Source organism: Poecilia formosa, unplaced genomic scaffold, assembly GCF_000485575.1.
Source record: "Poecilia formosa unplaced genomic scaffold, Poecilia_formosa-5.1.2 Scaffold11, whole genome shotgun sequence".
Lineage (NCBI taxonomy): Eukaryota > Metazoa > Chordata > Actinopteri > Cyprinodontiformes > Poeciliidae > Poecilia > Poecilia formosa.
Genome location: NW_006799950.1, coordinates 1,697,775 through 1,708,702, shown reverse-complemented (window position 1 = coordinate 1,708,702; position 10,928 = coordinate 1,697,775). Strand labels below are relative to the sequence as shown.

Genomic DNA, 10,928 nt, shown 5'->3' with positions numbered 1-10,928 from the left:
CACACACATAAGAGTCCTCCTACTTCTTCTTTGGCCTGGCTATGCACCCAGGAGGGACAGCGGTGACTCAGAACGAGTCACACACACAACACACGCACAGCACGAACTCTCACATACATGCAAATGTTGCCAAAACGTCAACAAACTTCATTAGTTATAATCCTCTGAGTTTGTGTGGTGTTTGTTGGTGCTTAGGGGGTCAAACTTAAGGCTTAGACTTAGAAAACTGTTGTTGTTTTTTTTAAGAAGAAACCTTGATCTGACTTTATTTGGGAAGAAGAAGACTTGGCAACATGTGACTCTGTGAGCTGTCATCACATGTGGTTAGATATCTCTCTCTTTTATCAAGATGTTTCCGCAAGTGGCTAAAAGTGAGTAAATGACACCTTGTTGTTGTTGAGAAGATATGAAGGTGACCGTGCGATGCCGATGCCGATTTTACGCGTTGGAAATAAAAACGTTCAAGCAGCGACTCTAACTTGATGGAGGACCAGGGATCGGCATTTCTTTGCCACTGCGTCCAAATTAATTCGACACAAGGGGACAGATTCTGGATTCGCTGACATATTCATGTCTTCTTGGGCTTAGCTGTAACTGTAAAATCCACATTGCATTTTAGATGACACACGAGTAGCCTCTACCTCGACGGTGAGATGTGAAAATTAAAGTTTTCCAGCAGAGCATTGCTGATTTTCAAATGTAGGTTGCAGATGGCTCAAAGGGACAGAGGCAAAGCAGTTTTGGCTGAGTTTTCCACCTCCCTCCCCCCCATCCTCACATAGAACCACTAATCAGAGACAATGTGAAGTCATCACGCCCTCGTGGGATTTTACTGCCCGTAAAAATAAACCATACATGGCTCATAAGCGCTTGTTGCTAATGCTGATATCACAAACTAACAAGCCTTGGCAGATTACTTTGCTATTCCAGGACAAATTCCTGTGTTTTTAATCGAATCGGCTGAAATTAGAGGGATTAGTTTCAGCTACGGCTTTTGTTGGATTTAAAGCCAATATAAAACGTGATGATTGGACCCGACAGAATAAAAAATGAAAATAAAAAAACAAGTCTAAATGTTGCAGTGAGAGAGAAAGAGAGAGAGAGAAGACAGGAAAAATAATTAAGTTAAAAGGGGAAGAAAGATGGACAAAGATGCAAAAGATCAGTGCACAGATGGATGGATGTTGTAACACAGAATGGGGAGGTGAAGGAGGGCGGTTTCTGCTGGCTTGGAGCTTGTGAGCGAACGTATGCGTCACCAAAGCTATTCCAAGATGTACAAACACACACACACGCACGCACACACACACACACACACAAGGGATGAGCTTTGACTGTTTCCCTGACAACTGTATGGGTTATTTGGGGGATCAGAGGTGGCAATTGTGCGTACATGTTTGTTATCAAAGCTCCAAACCAAAAAAATAAAAAATAAAAAGAATAAATAAAAAAAATTCCTCCTGAATAAGTCATAACATGAGTGAAAGTTATGTAACTAATGCTATACTCTGTGACTGCAACATCAGTCTGAGACGGAGGTGTGACATGTTTTGAATTAGTTTTCAGCACCATCGCACGGCGTTGCTAATTACTTCTAAGTTATTTCATCTATCAGACAGATGGAAAGCAGACTGACGTCAAACTTAAAGGATTTCAGTATGTGAGCTATACGTTACGTACCGCTGCTGATAAGACAGCTTCACACCTAACCGCATCCTTCTAGTCGTCCACAATGCAGCCGCACCATTTTAACACTTCCAAGACGAGAACACACACACACACACACACACACACACACAGGATGCTGTTAATGGACTTCATTTTTATTCAGGTCTGTTTCTGGGAAAGGCAGTTATCTTCATATTAGATGTCAATGCCCAAATACAATCACTCACTTCCAGTGTGTGTAAAAAAAAAAAAAGAAAAAAAAATACAGTTCAGGCTTAAAAATACACAACAACCCCCCACCTACACTTCACTAGAGGAAATCATGCATTTCCTGCTGCACAGGATGTGAGGTTAGCAGCTCGCCGCGTGTTCAGCATATTATGAATGAGAGCACTTTTGAAGTGCTATAATCAGTGGCAATCATATTTATAGGAGATGCTGCACTCCCACATGTTGGCATGAATGGAGTTCAGGCTGGTTTTCATAAAAAAGGTCATCACTCTTCAAATGTGCTAAAAGATGTTTCAAACAAAAAAGCTCCGTTTTGCATTTCAATAGCTTGTTATGTCACCTTATCTAATGTGATCTTTTCTCAGGAAGAATACAATATTTGTTCAGCCAAGGCAGCGTTGGCTCTGTTTAGAGAAAACTAAGGCCGGTTTAAAGATTAAAGCAAAAACGACTGAACTGTCGTGTCTCGATTTACTCTTGAAGGACAGAAAAAGGATGAAGCTAGCCAGTCTTTCAACAGGAAATGATTCACTCCTAATTTACACTACACGCTCATGCTCAATGAGATGTAATCGAGAAATATTAATAACCAGCACATTTCCTCACCTGTAGCTTCCATTTCCAAGTATATGCATGTATATGTAAACACTGAAACAAGGTTGTGTTACTGTCCTTACTGACAATGCTGTGGTAATGCGGCACTGACGGTGTGCTTTCTTTGCTCTCCACAATCGTATTTTCGACTTTGGGCTAAGTGGTCTATAAAATTAAGTATGACTCAGTCCAGCAGTTGGAGGAGGGAGGAGTCTCTGAGATGCAGTTTTAATATTCTCCCTGTGTCGACTCGGGTTCCCTCCAGGTACTTCGGATTCCTCCCGCAAACCAAAATCATGACTCTGAGGTTATCTGGTCTCTTCAAATCGCCCTGCGGTGTTAGTGTGTGCACGGCTGTTTCCCCCGACGACCACTGGAGGCAGGGCCCAGCACTCCCCACCAACCTGCAACAATAACTGGGTATTGATTAAAGGAAGAGGATGGATGAAGGTCCAAGTTCAAATCTGCTGTGTGGTTCATTTGTAATTTGAAACAGTGATTATTATTTTTTTAATTTTTAATTTTATTTACAAATTATGTGATTTTGAACATAAATGCACAGACAGACACTATGATAACATGATGATTGGTGATATTATGCTTCAGAAGGAGGATTTTTAAATACAGTTAACATGAATCTTCTAACAGCAATAACTTTAGAGTAAACAGTGTCTGTGTGTGAGGCGTCAAATATATTGAGATGTGGCTTCTGGAGATCTTCTGATGAGCCAAGAATCACCTGACAAGGTTTGGAGAACAGGAAGAACATGTCAGATAAAAATAAAGCACACACGCAGACACAGAATAGTATCTACTCCTTATGGGAAAGGCCATTGAGTTAATGGAAGCAACTTTTATTTTAGTTGATTTGTCCAGGAAAGACACATAGTTAAACACAGAATATCCACTTTCTACTGAGAAGAAAGCGAAACATCTCAATATTAACAGCAGCAGTAACTACACACAGTCATACTTTATTTTATTTTCTAAGAGAAACTTTCCGAACCAACCAGGTAAATTTCCTTATCGTCAATAACTGGAGCATAAAGTGCTTTTGATAACTGGTTACGATTCTTTTACACTGCTGTGTAAGTTTTTTTTTTTCTTCTAATTAATTCAGTCACGCTGAACTGCGTTCAAGCATAAGCGGTCTATTCAAAGTTATGCTGGAACATCTCAACAAGATTCAAGTCCAGAGTTTGACTAGGCCACTCCAGCAGTAATCTGGTCTGTGTGCAGCCAGGAAAATTGAAATCCACTTTTAAAAAAAGAACAGCAGGGAATCACAGTCAATCCTGCAGAGAAATGACTTTTCAGCTCCCGGTTTATGTTGCTTTTTTTATTTTAATAAATAAAATTATAGCTAAAGATCAGCACCTTCAAGTCAGGCTTTCTGATATCAACAATTTCTTGATAATCTGAAACATTTTGAAGCGTCAATGTAGCCGAGGATAATTTAATTCACTCTATCAAGAAAAGAAAGTTTTAATCCCAGGCCCAAAAGGAGACAGAGTGTCTGTTTCACCGGAAAACGGATAAGCCTGAAAACTGAAGCGTCTCTCTTCCATTTTACTATTAGAAACCTTATAAACTGTGTCAAGATCACAGGTTACTTTTTTTTTAATTAAACATAAAATTGCAAGAAATATTGCACAGTGGGGAGAAAAAAAATGCTGATTTAGAGGAATAATACTTTATTAGACTCAGAAAACAAAAATAAGCAAAGCAGTAGATGAGAAACGTGCAAAACCAACGAGCAAGACCAGAAATATGAAACAAATAACGGGAGATAAGACAAGATATGCTGTAGGTCAGAGTCACCTGGGTCAAGACTCACTATAAAATGATCCAGTGAGAACACAGAGAGTCTGCTGTCTGACCCAGAAACAGGTGAGGGGAAGAAGAAGAAGAAGGAGGAGGAGGAGAAGAAGAAGAAGACCGCTTTTACGCCTTTCTCCCATAATCAGAACACGGCCCGCTTTTGGCCCTGGGCTGAATTTTAAATACGCTGCTTATGCCAAGAGCTTCTGCTCAAGAAAGGAAAAACATCCGAAGGGCTTTCGCCATGCTCAGCAAAGCACACCTAATGAACGCACGCACGTAGGAGGAGGAATATGCTGACAGAAAGAGCGATAAGGACAGGAAAGTATCTGTGGAGGACGAAACAAGGTCATCCTCCAGTGAAACAGTCCAGCGGCCCATGCAGCTCCGCCTCATGGCTGCAACCAAGTCAAGCTGATTGAGCTTCAAACACCCTCCCCACCTCATTTCTGGGCGTCGGGCTCCACCGGAGACACCAGACAGCTGGGAGGGAGAGGGAGAGACAGAAACAGAGAGAGAAAAGCAAAAGTGCAGTTTAACCGTTTCACTGCCAGGGAGAATTGAGTGTCCTGTGGTCGCCTGACTAAAACTGCTCCCTCTCGGTCTCTGTGTGCTCGTAGTTTCACTCCAGTAAGCATTGATAAAGGTGCTGTGGCGGACCTCTCCCAGACACGCCTGTCTCCTCCACTACCTGCAGACTTCTGAGCGAGACGAGGCGGCATCTCGAGGCACGACAGCTCTCTATTAATGACTGGGTGTGGCGCGGCGAAAGCCTCCGCCGAACCGAGCCGAGCCGCTCCGGGGTTAGAAATGCTAAAATGTGAAGCGTTCCCCGCTTCTGTAATAGCAGAGGGGATGCGTATTTGTTTCTTATGACTATGTATGACTCTGCATTTCCCCTTCACCGTCTCTCTCCGTTTCCCCCTCGACTCTCATGAGAATTTTAGGGGGGAGGGTTGGCCGAATAACGAGGACCGAAACCATGCGATAGAAAGCAGATGAGCCCGGTGATTAAATTCGTTAGTGGTTATTGCACTTGAATGTAAGACGCGAGGAAAGTCTGAGTGGATGTTTGACAGAAAGATGAAAAACAATCAGAATGTAAAAGAATCAACCTTGTGTGTTGCACAGTGTCAGAATCAGAGCTCAAATTAATCTAATTGCAATGCACGGAGTTAACTCTAAAGCACGCTTTAATTAAAATGTAACCCTAACTTAGTTGAAAAACATCTACTGTGGTCTCAAGATGATGAAATGCCTCATGAAAGGACTCATGCATCTTGATATTTTTCTCTTTTAGTCACTTTTCTTGTTTAGTTTTTTTTTTCATGGTATTTTTATGTGACAGACAAACTCAAAGTAGTTCAGAATTGTAAAGTGGCAAAAAAAAAAGCTTCATCTATCCATCTTCAACCTTGACAAGATCCAGAGCCTCCACTGAAAATTTGCATCCACACAGCATGACATGACAACCGCCATGCTTCACAATGGGGATGATGTCATCAGGATAGTGTGCAACACACATACACACACGCAGCATTTTAATACATATGTAGGGTCTCACCTCGGTCCCGTCTGAGCAGAGCTCCTTCTTCTACATTTCTTCTGTGCTCCGTGCATGTCTTTGCTTTAAAGGGGGACAAATCGTAACAACGGCTTCCTGCTTCAGCTCACTCCCCTAAAAGTTAGATAACTACTGAGATTAAATCACACACAGGTGAACACTATTAAGAAATTGGGCAACTTCTGACCCAATAGAGAACTTGCAATTAATGCAATTAAGTTTTACTGGTAGCAGTATGTCACAGTAGAAAAGTATAGAAGTTTACAGTTAAATAAGCAGAGATAGTTAAAAGCAAATCTGTTGCATATACATTTATATGTTTAAAGGCCAATTGACTGCACTGGAGATTGTTTGCAGTTATTAGAGTAAAGGAGAGTGTGTACAAATGTAAAAGCCACAATTTCTTTTAGATGTGAAAACCACTTTGCTTCGCTTTGTTCTGATTCAGATTCGTGCATTGCTCTGTGGTGATTTATCACACGAAATACCAATAGATTGCATCAAGATGTGCTGCTGTCACGCAAGAAAATGTGGAAAAGCTTAAGCAGTACGAATCGTTTTTTGCAAGGTACTCTGAGGTGAGCGCCCAGATCACCCAGTGAACTCACTCTCTGGTGACGGTTACGCAGCAGCATCTTAACGTTTCACCATAAAACCACCAGTCATACCAAACCCACTGGGGGCTGTGGGAGCTGCCGCTCATTGACCTTCTTTATGCCAAAACCTGACGATCAGTAAGAGTACGTTCTGCCTGCATGTGCAAGTCGCTCAGCGAGAGCTTAAGCAAGCAATGCACGTCAATGCACACCTTAATTTCAAACCACTACAGTGGATCATCTGAAATTAAGTAACATTTAGGATAAGTCCGTTTCAAAGAAGTGCAGAACGAATTTACCGGTGAGTTGTAAACCGAGCTGGAGAGAAATGAGTGTAGGGGGGACTCTGGATTTCACATGAGCCATTTGGTGCTTTGGCAAAGTCAGCATTTTTTTTTTCTTTTTTTTACTTTTCTTGATGGAAACCTCTGAGTTCTGCTGCATGCAGGTGGCGCATGCCAGCATAAGCGGTCATGTGACAAAACATGCCGACGATGTTTTTATTACAGATTTCTGAACAGAATAAACCGCCTCAGAGTGTTGAAGTCCTAAAATCCTCAGTGAGAGACAGAAATACCCAGGGCCTTTCCAGCTCCTCTTCAGTTTCCCTGCTGGAGACAAATTGTTTTGGGTGACATTTTGCATGTTATTTACTCAAGAGCCAAAGACCAAACTAGATGAAACAGCACTGGAACGTTCTTGTCAAAAACACTGCTGATTTGTGATTTGACTGTGCGGGACAAATGGACTGCATCAGCGAATTCATTCTGAAATTTTATCTCGCATGTTTATACTGTGCAAAAAAAAAATTGCAAACAAATCTGACAAACATAAACGTTTCTCTCCAAACATTTGCTAAACTTGTTATAAAATGTAAGTCAGATGTTAATACAAGCCCTAAAATAAATTCAACATTTTTGTCTGCAGCATAACCTCACTGTGTCATATGTCTTGTAAAACAACGATAGCAATTTGTAGAAAATGTCAGCTGCAGTGTAGCATTTATTCCTCCTGTTATTTTTTGGTTCACTTCTTAAACCTTATAAATGTCCAGTTAAGTTTTTAAGTTGATCTGAATTTTCAGGAACTTAAATTTTTGAGGAAATTAGTAACCTCGGCTTTCTGTTTCACTGACGTGAAAATATAATGTGACACAGAGACCTATTTCTCCGGGGGTACTCTTCAAGATGAGGAAAGACAAGAGAACATTTTGTTGCATTCACAAGAAAACGGTTATTCACCTAAATAGCTAGAGCCGTGACGTACGAAGACTCACAACGAAGAGGAGGGTAAAGAAGGTCATCATGTTGGCGCAGATGACGCATGAGAATCACTTATTTTATTTCATTTCACTTAATTTGACAACAAACAATAAGTGAAGTATGTTTTCTCTCTCCTCTTTTTTGTGGGCATAAAAGTTGTTTGGTGTGTAACAGTTCAGAGTTCAGCTTGGCATTGTATGAGGCAACTATGCGTGGTGTTTACCTGTGCTTCGTGGTTCTGCCACGTTTTCCACTTCAGCTCCTTATTAGGAACATTTATCTGATAAGCATCTACAGAAATATGTGCAGAATGTCAAGGCATCAGGAAATCGTATATTACAAGAAAAAGATGCTCGCCCACGTCGTTTTATCTGTGTCATTTATATCAGGAGGAGTGTCACACACTCAGACAGAAAGTAGAAAATGGAGCACAACATGGTTTTCACTTATTTAATATGTATGTCACATTTGATTTTTATCTTTGTGCAGCTTAGTTTTACAGTGGTTGGTTTAAGTGTTGAGGAACAGAAACAAATAGACGATCTAATAGATAATCATTACTAAAAATAGTAAAAAAAAACAAAAAACAAACACTGCAGGCATGAGGGAGGATTTGGAGGACGATACTCAAGGTCGGAGGGGGTCGAACTCATTTAAACATAGATCAAGAAAATCCTCAGAATGTATTTACAAAACTAACAAATTGTTCAAATATTTGCCTCTGCACTTCTTAAAATGAAATAATATTTAACATATTTTCACATTAAGGTGATTTGGCAAAATTTGAATAAAAAACAGTTTTGACTTGATTGATCAAGTATTTAAGAATGCAACTTTTATATTGAAAGTTATATTTATCTGCAGCCAAGAGGACCACGTAAATAATTTTGGCTGCCAAGACCTTGAGTTGGATGGACATCTATGCTAGTCTAGACACTCATGGTGTGTATTGTGTAAAAAAAAAAAGAAAATGCTGAAATTGATTTGTTTTAAGGCAACACCCCAAGCTCACTGCTTGTGTGATATGATGGAAAACATTTTTTTTTTTTTTTAAAAACCAGCCAAGACACGAGGAAAAGAAATGTGCACCTTTATAAGTCAGGCTCATCGCAACTTTCAGATACCTGAAGGTGCCACAAACAATTATATGTCGATTTATACAAGATGGGAAAATCCAACTACAACTCTGTCCAGGAAGGAGACCCAGAGAGGAACAGCCTATTTGTGCATCAACCCCAGAAGAGAGCACCATTGTCTAGAGGAAAACTACGACTTGGAAATAAACGTGTATAATATTTCCTCACAACTTGAAGGAAGTAACACAAATAAATTGGGCCATTATTAAGTCAGGATTTATTGAAGTAAGGCTAACGCAATGCACAAACTGCTGCAATGGTTACAAGAAATAAAAGAATACTTAATGTTTTTCTTTTTTTTTTTTACTTTAAGTTTTTTTTTTCTTTTGTTTGAAACTGGGAGCCTATTTGTTGAATCTGGTCTCCCCCTCAACTGTTTATCTAATCAGAAGAAAAGCTGAGCGTTGTAAACATTTACTCTGAAGTTGAAATAACAGCTCTGAGCAGTTCTTAGAAAGTTATAAAAGCTGTCAGACCGCCCTTTCTGCAGGCGGAAGGAACCAGATGAGAAATGACACTTTCTGCACTTTTAATACAACAACCGTCTAAAAGATCACATAACTTAGTCCTTTTGACCTAAATTCCCACAAACTTGTGTTTTATGTGCATAAGTGCGTGACATAACCGTGATCTTTTTTTTTTTTGTTAATATAGGGCAAGATGTTCAAAAGTGTGCTCAAACTGGCTTCTGACGAACCCATCTCCTTCAACCTATTGCACAACACCTTTGAGTGTTTCTCTGACAAAAAAAAAAAATGACTGAAAGCTATACTATCGCGCTGACTGAAACATCAGAGGGATTTCAGATAAAAGGATCCAAGAATAAACGACTGACCGAATTGTCACAAACACACACGCAGAAAATACAGTAAATGATGGAGCTGCTTGATCGGCTCATTCGGAGACTGAAGCATTCACCTTCATTTCTTTCTGATGTATTAATCGCTGCTCATGTAGAGCTTCAGTTAATGACATGACTTATTATGTAAATACAAAGGAGCAATAACCTCTGACCTCTATTGTGCTCACACGCTTAACTTTCTTAGAATGAGCTCAACTTTGACAGGAAAGGTTGTGTATGTGTGTGCGTGTGTGTGTATGTGTGTGTGTGTATGTGTGTGTGAAAACCCGGTCTGGTGAACCACTTCTGGTAAATAAAATAGAAGTGGGCTTCACTCACTGGAGTCATCTCTGAGCCTTTGAAACAGTAAATACCAAGCCTGGTGACAGTGCAGATGAAATTTTGAGGGACCCGAATGACTAACGAAACAATGAACTATGCATGTATTATGACTGTAATCCTTTCACTGGAAGGAATTAGATTATGTGATAAGTAGATCTCTTAGATATGAGTCTATTTGCAGTATATTTGCATTTTTATTTTTGTGTTGTGCCGATGTTATCAATAAGCTGCTTTGCGTACAGCGTAATTGCTCCATTAAACCAACACGTGGGTGGTAAACCAATTCTTGGAGATCTCCCATGTCAGATATTAAACCGTGGAAATGCCTCCTCCTCCACCAGCACCCCACCCGTCCCACAATTTTGCTCGCGTTTCACCCAACGTGCACGTCTCCCTCGAGGCGACGAAGGCGGCCGTATCACAGCATCCACTTCTCTGCATATGTGCTGCCTTTTATTTCCAGGAAGCTTTGGAGAGAAGAAAAGTGCTGAGTCTCGGTGTTCACCAGTGACAGTGAGAGCGTCGGGTTGCGCCTCGTGTGCCCACACACAGTTTCACCAGACTTGCACCACCACTGATCTCCCCAGTAACCACACAATTAGAAAAACTGTCCTTTCCCTGTAACTGCTCTGCGCGTCTTGGTAAACATTTCCCATAAAGTACACAGTGTGCCGCAGCAGCGCAGCAAGAGGCAACGCGCGTGGCTTCGGTGCAAGTCAAAGTGATTTTGTTTTTTGTTTTTTGTTTTTTTAGGAGGGTAAAAGTGGCAGCAGCTGAAGCGGCGCAAGGTTTGTATTGATTTGTGACCTTGATAGGCGAACTCAAATAAGAAAGTAGAATATGTTGTGGTTGGCACAACCACAGCAAAGACAC

At 40.7% G+C, this 10,928-nt stretch overlaps 1 long non-coding RNA gene across 1 annotated transcript in view; it reads right to left on the bottom strand.

Moving 5' to 3' along the window:
* Positions 1-6,073, bottom strand: part of LOC103132061 (uncharacterized) — a 7,400-nt gene extending 1,327 nt beyond the window's left edge. Inside the window, exon 1 of the long non-coding RNA XR_475482.2 lies at positions 5,879-6,073. This is a non-coding gene — a long non-coding RNA (uncharacterized LOC103132061). The remainder of the gene's footprint in view (positions 1-5,878) is intronic.
* Between the last annotated feature and the right edge of the window lie 4,855 nt (positions 6,074-10,928).